Genomic DNA, 20,228 nt, shown 5'->3' on the forward strand with positions numbered 1-20,228 from the left:
TGGAAGGCATGTCTAGGGAGCAAGGGTCATGGTGACATATTACATTTTCATAGGCAGGAAGGAAAGACCCTACGGAAGAAGCTGGCCTTGTACTTCGCCAGAGGTAAACGTTCTTACTGAGGTTAAGGTGTTTCCAGCGAGATTTGAAAGTGATAAGAGAGTGGAGGTGGGGTGGACTGATCTGCTTTATTGTATATGGACGGTCCTATTTAGGTTTGCAATGAAGTTATAAATCTGTGTGGATTAAATCATAATTTTCTTAATAAAAGGTACACTCTACTCTTACAATCTAATGCTCTCTGAAGCTATGAGTTGTGTCAACGAATTATAATCACTGGGGAATCCGAACCAGATCGTATTTGTTGAATTGTAATAGAGAACTTAAAAAGCAATAGTGTCTTAAAGAGGTCCTTTAACCTCTTGCGTGTGATAGCAAACTCTATTGTGGGGAAGGAAGATTGTGTTTTCTTATAACAGTTACTGACCAGCACGCAGGCTCGGGTACGAGCTATTGAATCAAACACTGACGTCCCCATCCAGTGGCGGCCTTGGCAAATCTCAAGGGTTACGCGAGGGGTAGGAGGGTGACAGGGAAAATCATTTTTAAAAAGCACCTGTCTTGCTGCTGCCGACTGCCTCACTACTCTTTGTTCCTGATGGTGTCCCAGCAGTCCCTGGGTCACCAGCACAGGCTCCCTACGCAATCCTAGCACTGCTCTTATGCTATACCTAGCATGAGAGTAGTGCCAGAATTGGTCTGAGCGGATTGGTCTGCTGCTCAAACAGTGCATGGGAGTCTGCTGTTTCTCCAACCTGGCTGCGCAACACAGTTTGGATGGAGAAACCTAAGTGCGCATGTCTGTTTGGCTGGCCTAAGATGGCTGGTCAAACTGACATGGGCACTTCAATGCACTCCTCTCCACACCTCATCCCCCTCCCATGGCCCAGCCCCACCCCCCCCTCCACACGCTGGCTCAGCCAGCAGCTGAAAAATAAAACAATAATAAAATATTGTTTTATTTTTCAGTTGCTGGCTCTTAGCCAGTGAGGCGACACTCCTTTACCATTGAAGAGGAGCTGTCGCTGTTCTCATCAGAAATTGATCGTAAGTTCAGCAATGGTGAGGATCATACTGACTTAAGCTGTTAAGCCATGTTATACTTTTAGATACATCTGGTGGTTTCTGAGGAGACTAATGACAGACAACGCCTCCTTGAGATTTGTAGGAACATACTTCTTTGAGATCTTTGGTTATTGGAACCAAGGACTAAGACCATTGTTTGCACCCAGCCTCTCACCTTTATTCTACAATTGTACATCTCAGATCTTTATTTCCATTCATCTCATTATCTTTGTTTTTCAATTTTATGGCTGAGATCTTTGCTGAGCCCTTTGCATACATTCTACCGATTCCCCTTAAGTGTTACTTCTATTGTACAATGAGAACCAGCTGCTGAGACTTTTTCTTGCTTTACACCCATCACCCTTGTGTTTCAGCTCTTACAATGCACAAGGATTATTGTCTGTGTGTGCCCTATGCATGCTTTTCACCCATTACCTTAATGTTTCACCCATCACCTTTGCATTTAATTTTTATTTTAATAGAAGAACCAGGAGCTAAGGCCTTTGTATACCTTTCTTCCATTAACTTTGAGTTTCTACTCTATTGTAACATGAGATCCAGCAACTGAGAACATTGCATATTTCCACCCATCATCCTTGGTTTTTGTTCCATTGTAACAGAAAAAAATCGTTAGCTGAGGCTTTTGCATATGTTCTACCCATCACCTTTGTGTTTCAGTTCTGTTGTATCATTAAACCTCTGTGCTTGGTTGAATCAATATCTCAGAAAACAATTGCCTCAAAGACAGGATCCTGAAACAAAGATGTTTACTTTGCTCTAAAAAAAAAACTCCTGTCTTTAGGATTAAAAAATGAACACATTTCTAAATGGAATTATTCCAACCTATTGTAAGAATTTCACTAGCAATGACATTGGTATCAAATCTCTGAAAAGGCTGTATTGTGGAACCAAGGTCAACTCTGGCAAATATGCTCAAACTAGTTCTGCTACCTTCATCTCATCACTCTCCCTCTTTTTTTTCCCCTTCATTCTCATTCTTTCCTTTCATCACTCTCTACTTCTTTTCTAATTGCTTGTTCTCTCACTATCTGTCTCTTCTTGAAGCCTCCTGTGACTGCTGTATTTAATCTCAGTGTTAGACTTGGCATCATTGGCATGATCTCCCCTAACATTTTGCCTCTACTTTCCAGGTTGTTTCCGTGTGCTGGACTCTGTTTTTGCTGTTTTGTTTGCTCTGGACACTTTACCACTGTTGATCAGTGCCAAAGTGTAAGTGTTCCCTGTATAAATCATATGTGTACATTGGCTTATCCATGATTGGCATATTTGATTTGCTAGTAAGTCCCTAGTAAAGTGCACTAGAAGTGCCCAGGGCCTGCAAATCAAATGCTACTAGTGGGCCTGCAGCACTGGTTGTGCTGTCCACATAAGTAGCCCTGTAAACATGGCTCAGACTTGCTACTGCAGTGTTTGTGAGTGCAGTTTTAATCTGCCAATTCGACTTGGCAAGTGTACCCACTTGCCAGGCGTAAACCTTCCCTTTTCATACATGTAAGGCTCCCCTAAGGTAGGCCCTAGGTAACCCCTTTGTCAGGGTGCAGTGTATGTTAAAGGCGGGACATGTACTTATCTGTTTACATGTCCTGGCAGTGAAATACTGCCAAATCGTTTTTCACTGTTGCAAGGCCGATCTCTCTCAAAGGTTAACATGTGGGCTGCCTTTAAACATGATTAAAGCACAGATTCCCTTTAGGAGCAGATAGACATGTGGAGCTTGGGGTCCCTGAACTCAATATTTAAAAATACATCTTTTAGTGAAGATGGTTTTTAAATTGTGTGTTTGAAAATGCCACTTTTAGATAGAAGGCATTTTCTCTTTAGACCTTTCTGTGACTCTGCTTGTTTGTAGATTCCCTGTTTGGGTCAGTTTGACAGTTGGGTTGTTTGCAGCTCTCCTCTAGCCAGTGACACAAAGGGAACTGGGGTGTAGCCTGCCTATCCTGATGGGCTATCTGGCTGAGGGGAGGGTAGGAGTGGTCACTTACACTTGAAATGGCTGTGCTTGCCCTCACACAATGCAGTCTCCAACCCCTGGTGTGTGTCTGGGGCCTGGCCTGGGCAAGGCAGGATCTTGTAAACAACAGAGACTTCTCTTTGAAATATGCCTACTTCAAAGGCAGAAAGGGTATAAGAAGAGCATCCAAGCCCCCTGAAAATCAGATTACTTCTAGAACCAAGAGGAACCTCTGCCAAGGAGAAGAGCTGAGAAGCTGGATGAGAAGTACTGCCCCTTTGCCTGTGACTGTGCTTTGCTGGGCTGGCCTTCAATAAGTGCTTCTGCCCGAGAGAGGACAAAGACTGGCTTTTGTGTGACGTCCCACTGGTGAAGAATCTCCAATCCTTGAACTGAGCTTGCCTCCTGTTGTTGAAGACTCAAGGTAAACAAAGACTTCTCTCTGCCAGCACTTGGGCTTTCTGCTAAGAGTCCTGCCTGCCAAGTGGTGCCCTAACCTGTTTCTGGGCCCTTGAAAGCTTGTGGAAAAGGTCAGAAATCCACACAAAGACCGCCATTCGTGGAAGCTTTTGACGCAACACCCGCCTTGTGGCAGATAAACGATGAACCAACCAGCCTCACTGCTAAAATCAACTCTCCACCTGCATTGCAGCTGGAAAATCAATGCAACGCGGCTGCAGAAACAACGTGCAATATCAGCAGCGGTTGCTGTTAATGATGTAAGCCCCACACAGCGCGGTTTCTTAACACCGTGCAACCAGATTTCAACACAACATCGCTGGACCCAAAGGTGCCTGGACTCGAGGTGCCCATCGAGATTGCCGCATCGCTCTCTTGCGGGAGACAAGAAATGACGGACACCGATAGGAGGAGGAAAGGCGCATGTTCTCGCTTGCAGGTGAGAAATCAACGCATTGCTGGCCTTTTCCAATGCACGCTTGCCCGTGCAGCTTTATTTTGATGCTACTCAGGTACTGTTGTGCGGCAACAGCATTCTCGCTGTTTTCTAAGGATTTAAGACTCTTATTTTTCTTTTTAAAATTCACATCTTGACTGATGTATGTTGGAGTTTTGTTATTTTGCGCTTGTTTTGTTTAGATAAATGTTGCTTATTTTTCTAAACCTGTGTTGTTTCATTTTGTAGTGTTTTCACTGAGTTACGGTGTGTGTTGGTTGAAATACTTTACACATTTCTGCTTAAGTTAAGCCTGCCTGCTTGTGCCAAGCTACCAAGGGAGTGAGTGAGGATTAACTGAGGGTGATTCTCCTTTACCCTGACTAGAGTGAGGGTCCTTGCTTGGACAGGGGGTAGACTGACTGCCCCCCAGAGACCTCATTTCCATTTCTAACACTCAGGTAGCTGGGGAAAATGACCAGATGTACCAGCACTGGCTTTGGGCTTTCAAAAGTGGCCTCCAGTGGCTCTAGACCACCCTGGAAATGCCCGATGAAATAAAAGGCCCGTCGACCCTTGCTCCTAAATGATTTTCATACATATAAGGAACTTAGGGCCACATGTACGAAACTTTGAAATAGCGAGTTCCTAATTACAATTTCCTGCAAGGAAATCATTATTTCAAGTGTACAGAACTCTTCTGAGTTTCATTTGGGATTCCCTGTGAGTTGCAAATAGACCTACCTCATTAATATTAATGAGGTAGATCTCAGTTTGCTACCCATTGGGAATTGCTAAAATCACAGGGATGGTGGTCTGCTGGTTTCAGCAGACCACCATGTCTATGATTGCTTTTAAAGAAGCATTTTTAAAAAAATGCAGTCCTTAAAGGAAATTAAAAAAATTGAAAAGTTTAATTTTAATTTTTTAAGAGTAGGCAGTGGTCCATGGGCCAGCTCTTTAAATATGCTTTTACAAACATTCACTAAAGGGAAGGGGTCCTATGGGTACACTTTTGCATTTGTGAATGGGTTGCTACCTATCTGAAATTGGTGGTAAAATGTGAATGTTTTAGAACTGCATTTCGGTCACAAAACATTCATACATACCACTGAGATTTGGTATGAGGAAGGGACGCCCTCAACATGTCGTTTCATAATACCGAATCGTGAACCCAAATGCGAATTTGTAACAGGCTATCAAGTCGTTATTTGGGTTTGATACATGTCAAAGTGCATTTTTTGCATTCACAAATGGGCTGTTTCTACAAATCAACCTGTTTGTGACCTCAAAAAGGCTTCCTACATGTTGACCTTTGCTGTTTAGAGATAGTTGAGTTAAAGACAGTGTGGGCACTGTTTCTCTCACTTATGGTTGCCAAATCCTCCATGTAGGGTAATAGATCCAGGAGTACATAGTTTATCAGGTACTTTTTTGTATATTGTGTTGCAAACCTCCAACGCTCCAGCAGTAGGCTGGCTAAATACTGCCTTTTCGGAAAGATGCTCCACATATTTGGAGGACTACTCTGCCATTCTGAGAATAAAACACAACTGTTCTTTAGTTTTGGGATAGGGTGCATGTTTTATTGCCTAAACCAACTTTAGTTTAGGGCTTATCCCTTTATCTGAAAATCATGTGACAGACGTATTTTACTTAGGTACAGTGAATTTGTATTTATTTACACCAATTTTTATTCTGCCTCATTCAAAATCTTCAGTACTTTGCATTACACTGCATCATGCTTGCTAGGGTTGTTTACCCATATTAGTACATCATCCTGAAAATATTTAGAATATTTAACTCAAAGAATCTCTGCTTAGACCTCTGAAAAACATTGAATGCTGAAGTAAGCCAAAATGGCATTCTAATAAACATATACATACTCTCTGGAGTATTAAAGATAATAGATGTCAAGAAGCATAGCTGCCAAGTTTCCCCAATTCATGTGTGATGTCCTGCTCCAGACCAGGGTTTTTACTTTCAACTCTGGGATTTGTAGTCCTGTTTCATAAGGCAATAAATACAACTACAAGTCGCAAAATTAAAAGGAAAAACTTGGAATGAAGCAGAACATCATGCATGGACCTGGAAAGCTTGGCAGGGCAGAAGAAAATGGATTCAGCCTGATTTGATGGTATGTATTTGAAAGATAAAGGGTCATTGTTGGAAATAGGGTCTCTAGTTGGCAGAGGTATACATCATTGTCCAAGTAGGGAACACAACCCGAGTCAGGGTAAGTCACAACACAATCCAAATATCCTGTGCCCACCCTCTGGTAGCTTGGCACTGAACAGTCAGGCTCATCCTAGAAGGCAATGTGTAAAGTATTTGTGCAATAAATCAATCAGTAAGACAGTGAAAACACCACAAAAATACACCACACAGGTTTAGAAATATAGATACTATCTATCTGAATCAAATAAGGTCAAAACGACAAAGATCCAATAAGCACAAGTTGAAACATCACTTTTAAAAGGTTTGAAAGAGTATTAATCCTTAGAATTAAACAATTGTCTCTTTGTTACACACAGTACCTTATCTGTGTCAAAAATAACGATTAATGGAGACTTCAGAGGAGGAGATGCATGGAAAAAGGGTGGTGCGTCGACTTTTCCAGCGTGACACAGATGATGCGTAGTTTCTTTCCAAACTGCAAGGGGTTTGCGTCTTTTTTCAGCACATAGTCTTGGTTCCTCACTGCGGTGGGGGGATATTTTGACTTCCAGGGATGGTGAAGGTAAAATCCTTGATGCGCTGGAAGAAGGCATGGGCTTGCATCAATCCAGTAGGCAATGCGTCAAATTTTCCATTGCAAGGCAGGCGCTGCATTGAATTTCCAGTCGGGGCTGCGTTGTTCCTGTCAGCTATACAGCGATTTGTCAGTCGTAATGCAGGATTTTCATTGATTTCAGAGGCGGTGCATCGATTTTCGACGCACAAAGATTTTCCTGAAGAGATTAAGGGCCTGATTCTAACTTTGGAGGACGGTGTTAAACCGTCCCAAAAGTGGCGGATATACCACCTACCGTATTACGAGTCCATTATATCCTATGGAACTCGTAATACGGTAGGTGGTATATCCGCCACTTTTGGGACGGTTTAACACCGTCCTCCAAAGTTAGAATCAGGCCCTAAGTCTTTTTGGCCCTGAGACTTCAGAAAACAGGAGGCAAGCTCAATCCAATCACTTGGAGAGCACTTTTGGGGAAGACCTTCTCAGCAAAGTCAGAGGCCAGCAGGGCAGCAAGGCACCAGCAGGGCTGCAGTCCTTCTCAGCAAAGCAGTCCAGATGAGTCCTTTGGGTAGCCAGGCAGCTCCTCTTCACAGAGTGCAGGTGTAGGACCAGAAGTGCCTGGTTTGTTGGGATCAGAGACCCAGCTCATATACCCAAAAATGCCTTTGAAGTGGGGGAGACTTCAAAGAGTGGTTTTGAAGTGCACAATTGTCCCTTTCAGTTCAGTCCTGTCTGCCAGGGTCCCAGTTGGGGGTTTAGCAGTCCATTGTGTGAGGTCAGGCCACTGGCCTTGAAATGTCCAGGAAGAACCATTCAATATGCAGATGAATGCAGGTTTGACTGAGTGTCCTGTGTTTGTGGTTGTCCGGGTAAAATGCACAAGGGGGGTGTCAACCAGCACAGACTAGATATTGATTGGAGACAGGCTTTAAGGCAAAGATTGTTTTAAGTGCAGAGAAATGCTCACTTTCTAAATGTGGCATTTCTAAAACAGTAATATAAAATCCTACCTCACCAATAAGCAGGATTTACCATTTTGGCCATGCTAATTGGAGCTGGTTACCCCTTTCAGATCAGAATCTACCACTCAAAAAGTATATGAGGGCAGTCCTAATGGTAGTCTATGAAAGGAACAGAAGTGGAAAAACGAATTGAGGAGTATTTCTCTACCAGGACATATAAAACACATATTTACATACCACATATGTACATACACATATGTACATGTCCTGCCTTTTATCTACATAGCACCCTGCCCTATGGGTAACCTAGGGCCTACTTTGGGGTGACCTATATGTAGAAAAAGTGGAGTTTAAGGCTTGGCAAGTTCTATTAAATGCCAAGTCGAAGTTGCAGTAAAACAGCACACGCAAGCCTTGCAATGGCAGGCCTTAGACATGGTCAATGGGTTAAGCATGTGGGCTGCACAATCAGTGCTGCAGGCCTACTATTAGCATTTAATGTAGAGGCCCTGGGCACACATTCTCCACTTTATTATAGACTTATAAGTAAATCAAATATGCCAATTGGGGATGAACCAATGTTACTATGTTTAAGGGAGATCGTATATGCATTTTAGCACTGGTAAAGTGTGCAGAGTCCTAAAACCCGCAAAAACAGTGTCAGAAAAGTGAAAGGAGGCAGGTGAAAAGTTAGGGGATCACCACTCTAAGGCTGTCAGGTCTAACACTCATGAACGTTTTTCCAACATCAATAATCTCCAGTATCTGATTGATTTTGAGCAATGAATGTTAGTTTATTCATATTGCATTATAATTACCACGAAGATCTATGTAGATCTTTACCTGATGTCTAGTCTCCTTGCTATTACTATAAGGCTCATCATTCCGCAGAATCAGCTGACTCAATAATACCAAATTCAACCAATCTATTCAATTTATCACATAAATCAGATCTTGAAGCATGAGACACACTCTGTACTTGATGTGCACTTGGTACAGTACTGTTCTTAACCAACATTTTGTGGAAAACCCCTCTAAGCAGTCTAAATGCATAGGAAAAAAAATCTGAGCTATCCTCCTACACAGTTATGTTTCTATTTTGCTCTTGTAAGTAAAATTGTTCAGGATGGTTCAGTTTCAAGACAATATACAAATCTCTTTTTTCCCTTCCAACCCAATAAATTATTTCCTGGACTAATCATATACACCATGGCCATCTTAGACCATCCCTTAAAATTTCTTGTGTTTCAGAGCACCCAATGTCTGGCCATGTGATCCAACAATATCTGACTGGCCACATGTTATTTCTTACCAAACTAAGTGATTCTAATTTCTCGTAACAATTCTTGTCTATTATCAAACAAAGTGAACAAGAAGAATACACAGAAAGAGTGCTCTGCTGCTCTACCAGAAGGAATGCTACTCTGTTGCCCTGCAGCTCTGCTGCTCTGCTGCCCTTCTGCCATGCTGTTTGAGAAGGACTGGACCTGTATCTTGATCCCAGGACTACAAGAGTGACTCCAAGGGTTACTTGATGAGCCTCCTGATCAGAGCCTCCTGAACAGAAAAGGCACTTAGCATTTTGAACCTGGCACCTGGATTCTACTTGCTTCAAGTCTTGCCCTCTAGGTGTTGCTAGCCCAGTCTGGTTCTCTTGTATGTAGGCTTGAAGGTGCTCTGCCATTCCAGCTGTAGCTCTGTAAGCAGAAAAAAAGCAACACAATGCATCTCCTTGCAGCCTCATTGGAACCACCACAGATGGACTAACTCCTGATGCCAGAATGTGCCTCGCAGCCTGCAGTCTCCTCGGAACCGGGGCTGTGCTATGCATTTTTATTCGGGCCTTCACATCCCAACCCCCTCATTGATGGCATTCTCAACAATGTTGCATCACCACAGCTTCCTCAGAACTGTTGGTGTGCAGCACATCTTCAATGCAGGACTTTGCATCTCAAGTCCCTTGTTCACAGCCTCCTCGACTGTGATGCAGGACTCGCAGCTTACTCTGAACCTCTGCTGCTCAATACATTTGCAACGCATCCATGTCACTGGATATCTCAACGCTTCGCAAACTAGGATGTAAGATACCTGGATCAGTGGACCTAGCTTTGTAAATGTATGTGGCCCATGCTCCATGGTGTCCAGCCTGAACTTGTCAGTTTTTCCCAGTCCATGTGGCCAGATAACCACAGTTGGTGCTTTGTGCTTCTAGGTATTATTTTATATCTCTGTTTCTTCTGATTGTATTTTTCTTGTTTCGGTGTCAATCTATTCAATTTTACTCTATTTTTTTTAATTGGTGTGGGATTATTCTTGTGTTTTTGACTTTATTACTGTTCAAAGTGTTGCATATCTACTTTACCCACTGCATCTAAGTTAAGCCTACTACTTTGTGCCAAGCCACCATAGGGTTAAACACAGGTTAATCTGGGGTTTGCTTTGGCTTCACCATGGCCGGAATTGTGGCTGCTGCCTGAATAGAGTTTCATCCCCTCATCCAGTATTCCAATTTCCAATACTCTTCAGTAGTTGCTGCATCCTCCTTTCCATATACCACGCAGACACTCTTTGATTTACTGTCTTCATACTTCTACTCTCTTGAAAAGTAGCCAAATTTCTTCTATAACACAGGACAGTTAACCACAGAAGCCATATGTTTGATACTACCACAGCTATAACATTTTGATGATTCAATTTCTTTTTTCCTCACATATGTAATAAACTCATTCAGAAAAAGTTGATATATGTTTACCTTTTTTACTCACTGAACCTCTATTCTTTTGAATAAAATGATCAGATCTGGATTCTATGGTTTTGATGGTACATCTTAACATATTTAGATGCATTCTGTGCTTGACAATTCATTATTTATTTAACCAAATCCCTGTCTACAGCACTTTGTTTTCCAAAGCTTTTTCACATGCGTTACTGCAATAGGTTAATTCAGCTTCGTTACCTTTTCCATCCCTTTTTTTAAATATCCTCCCCCTCACATACACAGTTCCACAAAAAGCTTATTCAGTGTCTTCATGTGATTACGATAAACAGAATAAAATAAAAAACAAATATACATTATCTACACCAACAGTAATAATATTATGTCTGAGCCACGTTTCCCATGTTACAATATATACCATGTTATTGGAGTCTTCCAACAATCATCTAACCAGAGTTCCCCAAATAAATCCCATTACAGCGTTATCATATCCCCATTGAATATCCTTCATCTAGAGGAAATGGTTGAAGTCCTGGTAGTGATTGTGTGCCTGTCCATGGTGCAGATGGAGCACCTCTTTGAGGTGTTGTGAAGGATGGAGTCAGTAAGTTGGACAGGTATTTATTTGACCCAGATTTTATTAAATTGGTCCAGCTGATTTTTGATCCGATAGATCACCTGTTTATAAGTCACGGTTCAACACATTTCTTGCATTCATGTCAATAAGTGGTACTATGGTTCATTTTCCACAATCAGAAGATGCAAACTTATGCTTCCACTAGCACTGCGGAAAAACATCTAGTTTTTTGATGAGTAACTTCTGAGTACTCAGTAGTGTCATGCAATTGGGCTGCCTGGCATGTTAGTTTACCTGAGGTCTCCAATACAGCCCTCATGACGACTGAGATTTTCCTCCAGTATCTATCTAATGCTTCGTATTCTTATAGCAGGTGAACAATGTTACAATAAAGAGGTTACACCTCCAGCATAGAGTATCTGGTAGTATGTCTGTGTCACTGAGCCATTTAGGTGGCCAATGCCATCTGCGTAGGATCTTGTAATAACACAGCTTTAAATGTACCTCCATGATGGACTTGTTATGACTGGTCCTTACAGTCTATTTGTACTGGGTGTGACCACCAAACCTTAATTGACTTGATATGAGGCTGAACATGTATGATTCATGAGAAATCTGAATGGCACAGAGGCCACTCCTTTTAAAGTACCCCAGGTATGAAGGTTTAGATGTTTGAAGAGGCTCTTCAGTGTGTTTGTTTGGGGCATCGGTTGCTTGAGAAGGCAAGGGGAGAGTCTCTGGAAGTTTTAAAATGAGAGTTGCTGTAAGTTATATTCTGATTTAACTTCCACAAAAATGTTCAGTCTGCCTTCATATGTCGGTTGATCGAGTGTTTGATGCTTTTGGCTTTAAAGCCCTCCCAATAAGGGTATGTTTCTCTTAAAGTGGTACCACTTTTGTTTCACATAGAGGTACATATCTGTAGTCTGCTATTCTCACTTAGTAATATGTGAGTTATCTGCCAGGCATAGATCATCGCCTGTAGTATTGGATTAGCCATCAAGACTCATTTCCTGTTTCTTGTAAATAAAGGATTAACACAACCCATCCCTTTCAGTACGGAGTTCTCTGAGTGAACCCATTGTGTAGTGTCTAAATTATTGTCCATCATTTAGTGGATTTCGCTAGTCGGAATGACAGCCAGAAAGAGTCAAAGTAGGAAGCCTGGGCACGTCATTCTCTGTTACTGCATGTCATTTACTCATCTTTAGTTGTGGTTTCCTCTTTTTCCAAATGAATCTCTTTGTTAGTATATTTAGTTCCCAGATTGTTAGGCTTGCACATGAATAAGTAGCAGGGCAAAAAGATAATTCAGACGGGGCAGTACATTCATTTTCTGTATTTTTATTCACCCCATATTGACAAGTTAAGTAGGGCCATCTAAGTAGTAATTTGTTAGGTCAGGGGGACTATGTTATCCTGCATAATGCAGTCTAGTCCTTTGTTACGACTGATTTCCAAAAATCCATTTGAAAGGACGATTATATATTGATGTGATTTGAGTTTAATGGGTGAGGGGCAATGCTTCACATTTCCTCCCATGTACTTTATACCTTGAGAATGTAGAGAATCTAGAAATTGCTTTAATAATTCCAGGTATATATTGTCATGGGTTAGATAAGGTGACCAGGATGTCATCAGTGTATAGGAGAGCTTTGTGTTCCCCTGGCCATGTAATGATTCCTTTTATGTCTCTGTTTGATTAGATGGCTATAGGTAAAGGTTCTAGCCCTAAATGGCTATCCTCATTCCTCTCCTGATCTTAAATCTAAAGGAGACCAGGCTATTGCAACCCACTACTGTTGTTAGACCAGAATAGAGCAACTTGTAAGTAAGAAAGATCTCTCCTAAACCAAAGTTTCTGAGTACTCTGAGTAAGCAGGACCATTCCACCCAATCAAAAGCTTTTTCCACATTGAGTGTGTGTACCACATTTTTGTCCTTGTCATTTCTTACTTGCAGGTATAGCTTATGCTACAATGTGTAGGGAAAAACTGGTCTGTATTATGATGAGGCAAGATGAGCAGAAATATTACTAATAGTCCTGTCCAACAAGTGGTGAAAAAGTATGCTGGTCACCGTTACTTCATCTGGCTGTTGGGGCAGTGGGGAACTGACTGACATCCTCCTCCTGACGGGGCTTCAAGAGAGAACAAAATGGCTGCCGCTCTGTTGCTTTTCTTTATCGAGGACTAATGAGAGGTATGTGTCATCTAGGTCTTATAGGCAAAATCCTTCTTTGATTTGCTTGATGCTTTGTCTGCCCACTCACTTTGTTGTCCCTTCCACTGTTTTTGGCAAACCTTGTTGCACTGGGGCTCAGCCACACTGCATAGGCATCCCATCTGTGCCACCATATCTAAGTCCTGGCATGGTGATGGCGCTTGCTCTGCATCTGGCCCCACAGTCCTGACAAATTATGGGAATTAGCTTATTACAGGTTTTTCCTGTCAGGACAAATAGTCCTGAGTGTCTGTGTTTAGCTCCAGCTGTTGTAGATTGCTACCCCATAATTTAGAAGTGATGTATCGGCATTGAAGAGGCAGGTTGTGGCAGGGCTCTAGGAAGAGACCTCCATCTTCCTAGCTCTTTGTTGCGCTTTGGTAAGTTGTATTCTCTTAGTAGTTTGCACAGTCTTGTCTAACCTTAATTCCCAGGCAAGTGTTTTCTTGAATTGTAATGTCACTAGCTTTGTTCAACAAATGGTCTCTTCATATGTCTTCATACAAATTCTTGAATTTGCAAGTGGATGCAAGAGTACATAAAGCTGTCATGTATTATACTGGTAACTGTCCTTGTGACGAGAATTTAACTTGTTTAACAATAACATTCCCTTTTGCTTCATATTTCTCTTCCAACACTTACAGGGCCTGATTACAACCTTGGCGGATGGGATACTGCATCACAAACGTGATGAATATCCCACCTATCGTTTTACAAGTTTCACAGGATATAATGGAACTTGTAATACAGCGGACAGGGTATCCATCATGTTTGTGACAGAGTATCCTCTCCACCAAGGTTGTAATAAAGCCCTATGTCTTAACAATGCTAGTTTTCTTTTTGGTAAGAAAACTTCCCCCAAGCAGCTTCTAAATAAGTCTCGAATGATTCCTCTAGTATGACCTTGAATCACTTGTAACACGAACTCCAGGCATGCCAGCCTTTTAGTCCTTATTCTCTGTTCCCACACTCAATTCAATACCTCCACAGCAGATCCCAAGGTGGTTTGCACTGCAAATTCCAGAATACCTTGCCCCAGCATAGAAATAAATGCCTTGATGATGTGGAACTCATTTGATACCACGCTGGACAGATAGGTTACCATCATCACCATTTTAAGTGATGACGACTAGGAGTCTGGAAAAGTGTAGCAATTCATCATTATTAAGAAGTCTAGGGGAACGTGGTTGATCAGATTACTTTTTATTTATATTGTAGCACACATTCAGTGCTTCAGAAGCTGGCTTCCTCACCCTACAACTATTGTTCCTAGAACCTGCTTCTCTAAGTTCTCTCATCGGGAACCAGAAAATCACCGACATTCCAGGAATACTTCCTGTTTCAAACAAGCTAGACACACCAAAGGCAGTACACCCTAGAGTAAATTCACAAAGGTATGAGAGAGTATGTAAAAAATACTTCTGTAGAACTTTTTTACATACTGTTACATGCCTTTGTAAATTGTCCCCAAAACATCTAAAACAGGAATAAAATGGGAATTTTTCGAGTCATATCTATAGACATTCAGTACAAATAGAAACAGACATTGCCTTCATTGCACTTTTACTAATAGGGAATTGGACATTTTTGGGTCAATAATGAAAGAATATAAGACTGTATAAAAAACTACTTGTATCCTCCTACTGCCTGTTCTCATAAATACTTTTCTGAATTGACCCCAATGTTTCCATTTCCAGGATGTTGATTTCTCGGGATCCTAACATTTTATTTCCGTAGCTATGCTCCTGTGTACATTTGGCCCAGAAATGCAAAATAGGCTTTCTTATAAATGCAAACCCATTTGTCAAATTCAGAAAAGTTGTTTTTTAACTCGTAAAAGTATTTACTCACATAAAATGTTGCGTGTTAGTAAATTTATCCACTGAGTAATCCATGGATTTTTCACGGCTTAAAATACCATATGAATTTGTGCACACCCATAAACTTGCATGCTTGTTGATGCTCACGTATTCCTCTCCAATTCTCTTGCACATTGGAAAAGGTCAAAAATATGCTCCTGGTAAGGGCTGAATTAAATCTGTTTGAGGTGGAAAGAAAATTGAAAAATTACAAATATTGTGGTTGTGGGTGGTAAGAGTATTCTCAACTATGAAAATAATTTCCTGGTCAAGATGAAAGAAAAAAATAAGCTACCAAGTATTATTGGCCTTGATTTGCAAATTATTGCATGAGCAAGCAGGCACAAATCTACACATGTTTATGAGCTAATAATGTGGTAAAAGAATTCGCAAACACTTTCCTATTGTACGCCTGGAAAGCAGCGAGTCTCAGGTTTCCCTCATATTCTTGGGAAGTTTTGGGAATTACTAAAATTCATGAATAACTTTCTCTGCATGGTTTGAACCCTGGAGGTGCAGATGTATGGGTTGAAACCCCGGAGGTGCAAACTCTCTATAAGAATGAGGCCCTCATTTTTTCTAGTTAATCAAGTTCAATTGATTCAATATGAAGCAAAGAAAGACTATAACTCCTGGAACGCATACATTTGGCAAATAAAAGCCCCAACAGTACAACAAATAGACTTCTATGTATATCGACCTATCTGGAAACCAGTTTTAATATTTTGATAATGAACTAATTTTTGCTGTTGTTAAGAATTTGAGGTAATCTCTACGTTTTATACATTTTATACTATTGGCAATATGTGATAAACTACAAAGCACAATCATTGACGGATTATTTCTTACGACAATGTTTCTTAACTATCAAAGATTGATCAAAATTTTAGGACAGATGAGGTTGTTGAAAAATAGATTATATTTCAGTGTTTTACCCCATTTAAGGGATGCATAAAAACATAAAAAACAAATAATATGTAGAGGCATAATAATTATTAGGTATATGAATTAAAATTGAATTTCGAATCTGAGGTAGATTCTTGACTGATGAGCCTCAAATATATTTTCTCCTTCACATTACAATATAATAATCCCTATGCCCACACGCTCATACATATTTTCGTATAAGGTATGGTTAAATTTTTATGACAATGCTAATAAGACACAATCCACATTTCGAGATATGCAAGCCTTCTTCGGGAGTTAACAGGAAATTCAGTTTTGCATGGGAAAGAAATACATCTTTGTTAGATCACAATAGTATAAACATGTTCTCATACAACACACTGAGCAGGAAAAAGCACTGCAAAGAATCCCTCTGGCATAGTATTGTTAATTTGATTCAGTGTGGCTTGGAAACTAAGGCTTAATCTGATAGAGATTTACAACTCGGTGAAGAATATTAATGTTACATGAAATTGAATAACACTGTACTCTAGTACACAGAATGCCGCATTATCTTGCATTTTTACTAGATCATAAACTAGAAGAGTCATCTTCTTCTTAAGTTCTGGGAGTTCTCTGTTACAAGCATTGACTGGGAGACGAGCAAGCCTACTTTACGACTTTGTGTAAATTGAGCAGATAGTGTACAGGATCTTAATCATTTGTTATTTGACTTCTGGTTATTAAGGTCACACAAAAGAATATTTTATCTCCATTGTCATTAAAGTATAATATCAAAGATATGAATTATATTTATAATAATAATAATAATAATGACATGCTGACCCCCATAATGAGCAGGCATGGTGTATTGTTAGATACTAAACTGGCATTCTGAAATTATATCGATTTGATGTGTGGTCAGCCAAAAGTGGTTTAGCACCTTAAATATTCGAAATAAAGGATCTTCTGAGTGTAGCTTTAGGGCTTGACACATTTACTTTAAACTTCAGGCTATCAGGTAATACATAGATAGTATTAGCATTTTCTATAGATCAAGACTGAAGTATACCAAATGGACAGTTTTATAATTTTTAGATATTCAAGTGTAGTTTTGTCAGTGCAGGAAAATTGTGCCAGCATCTTGCACGTTACCATATTTTCAGAACTAAGGGGGTCATTTCAGGGCTGGCTGTTTTCCGCTCGGCGAATTATGACTGCTGGCAGCCCTCTGTCCTTTTCCGGACGGAGAGCCGCCAGCAGCCATACTGGCGGTCGGCGGGGAAGTGGAGTTTGCGCCACCTCCACCGCCCCGTCAACAGAACACCGCCCACCGAAATAACGTTCCGTGATTCGGCGTGGCGGTGTTCTGTTGACGGGGTGCTGGTGGTGGACCAGCCCCCATGGATCCCGTCCCCTCCCGGAGGATCAACGGACCAGGTAAGTTGATCGTCCGTTAGGGGAGGGGGTGGGGGGGTGTTGTGTGCATGCAGGTGTGCATGTGAGTATGAAGAGGGGGGGTGTGAGTGCGTGTATGCATGAGGGGGGTGTAGTGTGTATGGGAATGTGTGCGTGTCTGCCTGTATGTATGACTGTATGGATGTGTGCGTGTATGTCTGAATGTGGGTGTGTGTGTAGGACTGTGTGTGTCTGTTGGCATGTTTGTTCGTGTGTGTGCGGGTATGTGTGTTGGTGGTGTCTGCATGCGAGTCGGGTGTGGGTCTGTAAAGTGATGTTGGGGTCGGGGTGGGGAGGGGGGTCCTGCCACCTATGGGGGTTGGCAGGGGGGTGGGGGTGTCGGGGAAGGACTCGGGTGGGGGTGGGGGGTGGGGGAGACCCCTATCAGTGCCAGGGAAGGGATTCCCTGGCACTGATAGTGCTTACCGCCATGGATTTCATGGCGGTGCCCAACCCCATGAAATCTATGGCGGTCAGCCGGGTCATGATACCGCCGGCGGTCTCGTGACAGCCACCAGGCTGGAGACCCAAGTCTCCAGCCCAGAGGTCGTCTCCGCCATGGCGGTCAGTTTGGAGAAGTGGCGGATGACCATGGCGGTACCGCCATGGTCATAATTCCAATTTTTTTACCGCCAGCCTGTTGGCTGTAAGACCGCCACTTCTCCACCAACCGCCAGGGTTGTAATGAGGGCCTAATTGTCTCGATTACCTTGTGAGATGCTCCTGGCCACGGACTAAGAGCATGATTATGACCTTGGCGGATGGGATACTCTGCTACTAACTTGACGGATATCCCGCCCGATGTTTTCCAAGTTAAATAGGCCATAATGGGATAGTAATACGGTAGACTGGATATCTGCCAAATTTGTGACTGAGTAACCCCATCCGCCAAATTTTAAATCTCTTCATTTGATGATGAGCACATCATTGCACTGTAATAGGTGCTTGAAAACTAGATGGTTCTACCTATGTATATTTTACTAAATTCCTGCAGTTGGCAAAATTGTCTTTTTGCAATTTTAGAAAGCACATTCGTCAGATGAACCTTATTCTAGGAGAGAAATACTGCTAAATATTGTACAAAACTAACATGTTTGAAATGTGCTACGTCTTGAATTTTTACACAGCTGTTCCACACAAAAATGTTGCCAAATTATTCTCATTCAACTTGAAAAAACATTAGTATTTTTCCAGGATGAATTTCATATGTATAATTATCAGCAACATCGTTTCTCAGGCTGTTTATGGCATAAATGTTTTATTTCGATTCATTTTCAGCAAAAACAGCATTTGCCGACAATATTCTGCCACAAAGGTTGCACCTACAAAAATTACAGAAAATAAACAGTATTTCTTGCGATTTGCCAAGCATGAACGTGCAGCTGGAGCTAATTAAAATGTTATGGGAGTTTGCTGCTCAAAAATCTTTTGCAGAGAAAATCTCTTTCATTGAAGTTAAATTAAATAAAATGCTGGACATTGTGCAATTTTTCAAAATGTAAGCATGTAAAATTCTTAAGATGATATTAAAATGTTGCCCTTCTCTCAAACATCAGTTTGGCGTGGTCCATTGTGATAGGGAACACTACATTTGGCCGTGACTGGAGCAGGGAGACAGACAGGCAGACATATAAGAGAGGAGTTATTCTACATCTGTACAAAAATGTTAAGACAAAATGCAGAGTGTCCCTTAAATTGCTTTTCTTCCATTGTTTAGTTTCCACATTGTAATAGCTAACCTTTTAGCTTGTGTATGGATTAAATTGTTTCTTCCCTCCACACTCCAAATAATACTTTTCTGTGTTCCCTTTTGCCAGTGCTTAATTTGTAAAAATAAATGAGTGCTGGTGCCCAAAGCTTTGCTCCAAAGCCTGCAATTAATCATATTAATTGTCAGCCTGCTGTATGTCAAGACTGAATAGTCTTCAATCCACTTAGACCTCTTTAATACAATACCAGATGCCACCTTCCAATTTTTCTAATTCTTACAGGTTCCTCCTTTTTCCGTTTGTGACTTTTTTCTACCTTTCTTTTAGTCCTCCTTTCCCCTAAATATGTTCTTCCTTTTCTCACTCTCAGGTAATGTCTGATCAGGAAAAATAAGTGCCGGTCGACAAAAATGAGTCCCCGTGACCCCCACCACAAACCAACAGCTCAATTTAAGCACTGCCTTTTTCACTGGTTTCCACAGGATTGTTATATATGAATTTTCCCTTTCTTTTTCAATCACAACCTCAGTCCGAGTTGGTACTCTTGTTGGTACTGTGAGCAATTATTCTGAGAATCATTTGTGCCCCTTCTTAGCTAATACAGAGTGGATTGGTGGAAAGGTTAAGGGACTTGTGCTTCTTTTGAGGTCTTCGAGCGCCTTCCGTGGTTGCCAAATCCTCACCTTTGTGTTCTCAAGTACCTTAGTGATGATTCCATTTGATGTGTGCTCTGTACCACATAATTTACTCATACCATCATTCAACATAGATCATTTAACGTTCCTGACATCTGATTTCTGTGGTTTTGTTAGATGGCCTGAAGAAGTTTAAAACCAACTCCTTTGTCACCAGTTTACAAAACGTACCTCTTTCATGGTCCCTCGTAATCTATGAAGTATTCTAAAGCAAGTAGAATTTTATGTGCTAGAATCAAACAATATCAGAATCCTTCACATGATATAGACATAAGAACATAAAGGAAGATCCACTAAAGATAACGTGCAGCTCCTGCTGGAGTTCTGAGGGCACAAATATATGAACAAATATTGACATTTTACACTAACGTATGCAGACTATTTTGATATAGACACATTTGAATGTTTGGAAAA

The sequence above is a fragment of the Pleurodeles waltl genome, chromosome 11 (assembly GCF_031143425.1).
Source record: "Pleurodeles waltl isolate 20211129_DDA chromosome 11, aPleWal1.hap1.20221129, whole genome shotgun sequence".
In the NCBI taxonomy this organism is placed as follows: Eukaryota; Metazoa; Chordata; class Amphibia; order Caudata; family Salamandridae; genus Pleurodeles; species Pleurodeles waltl.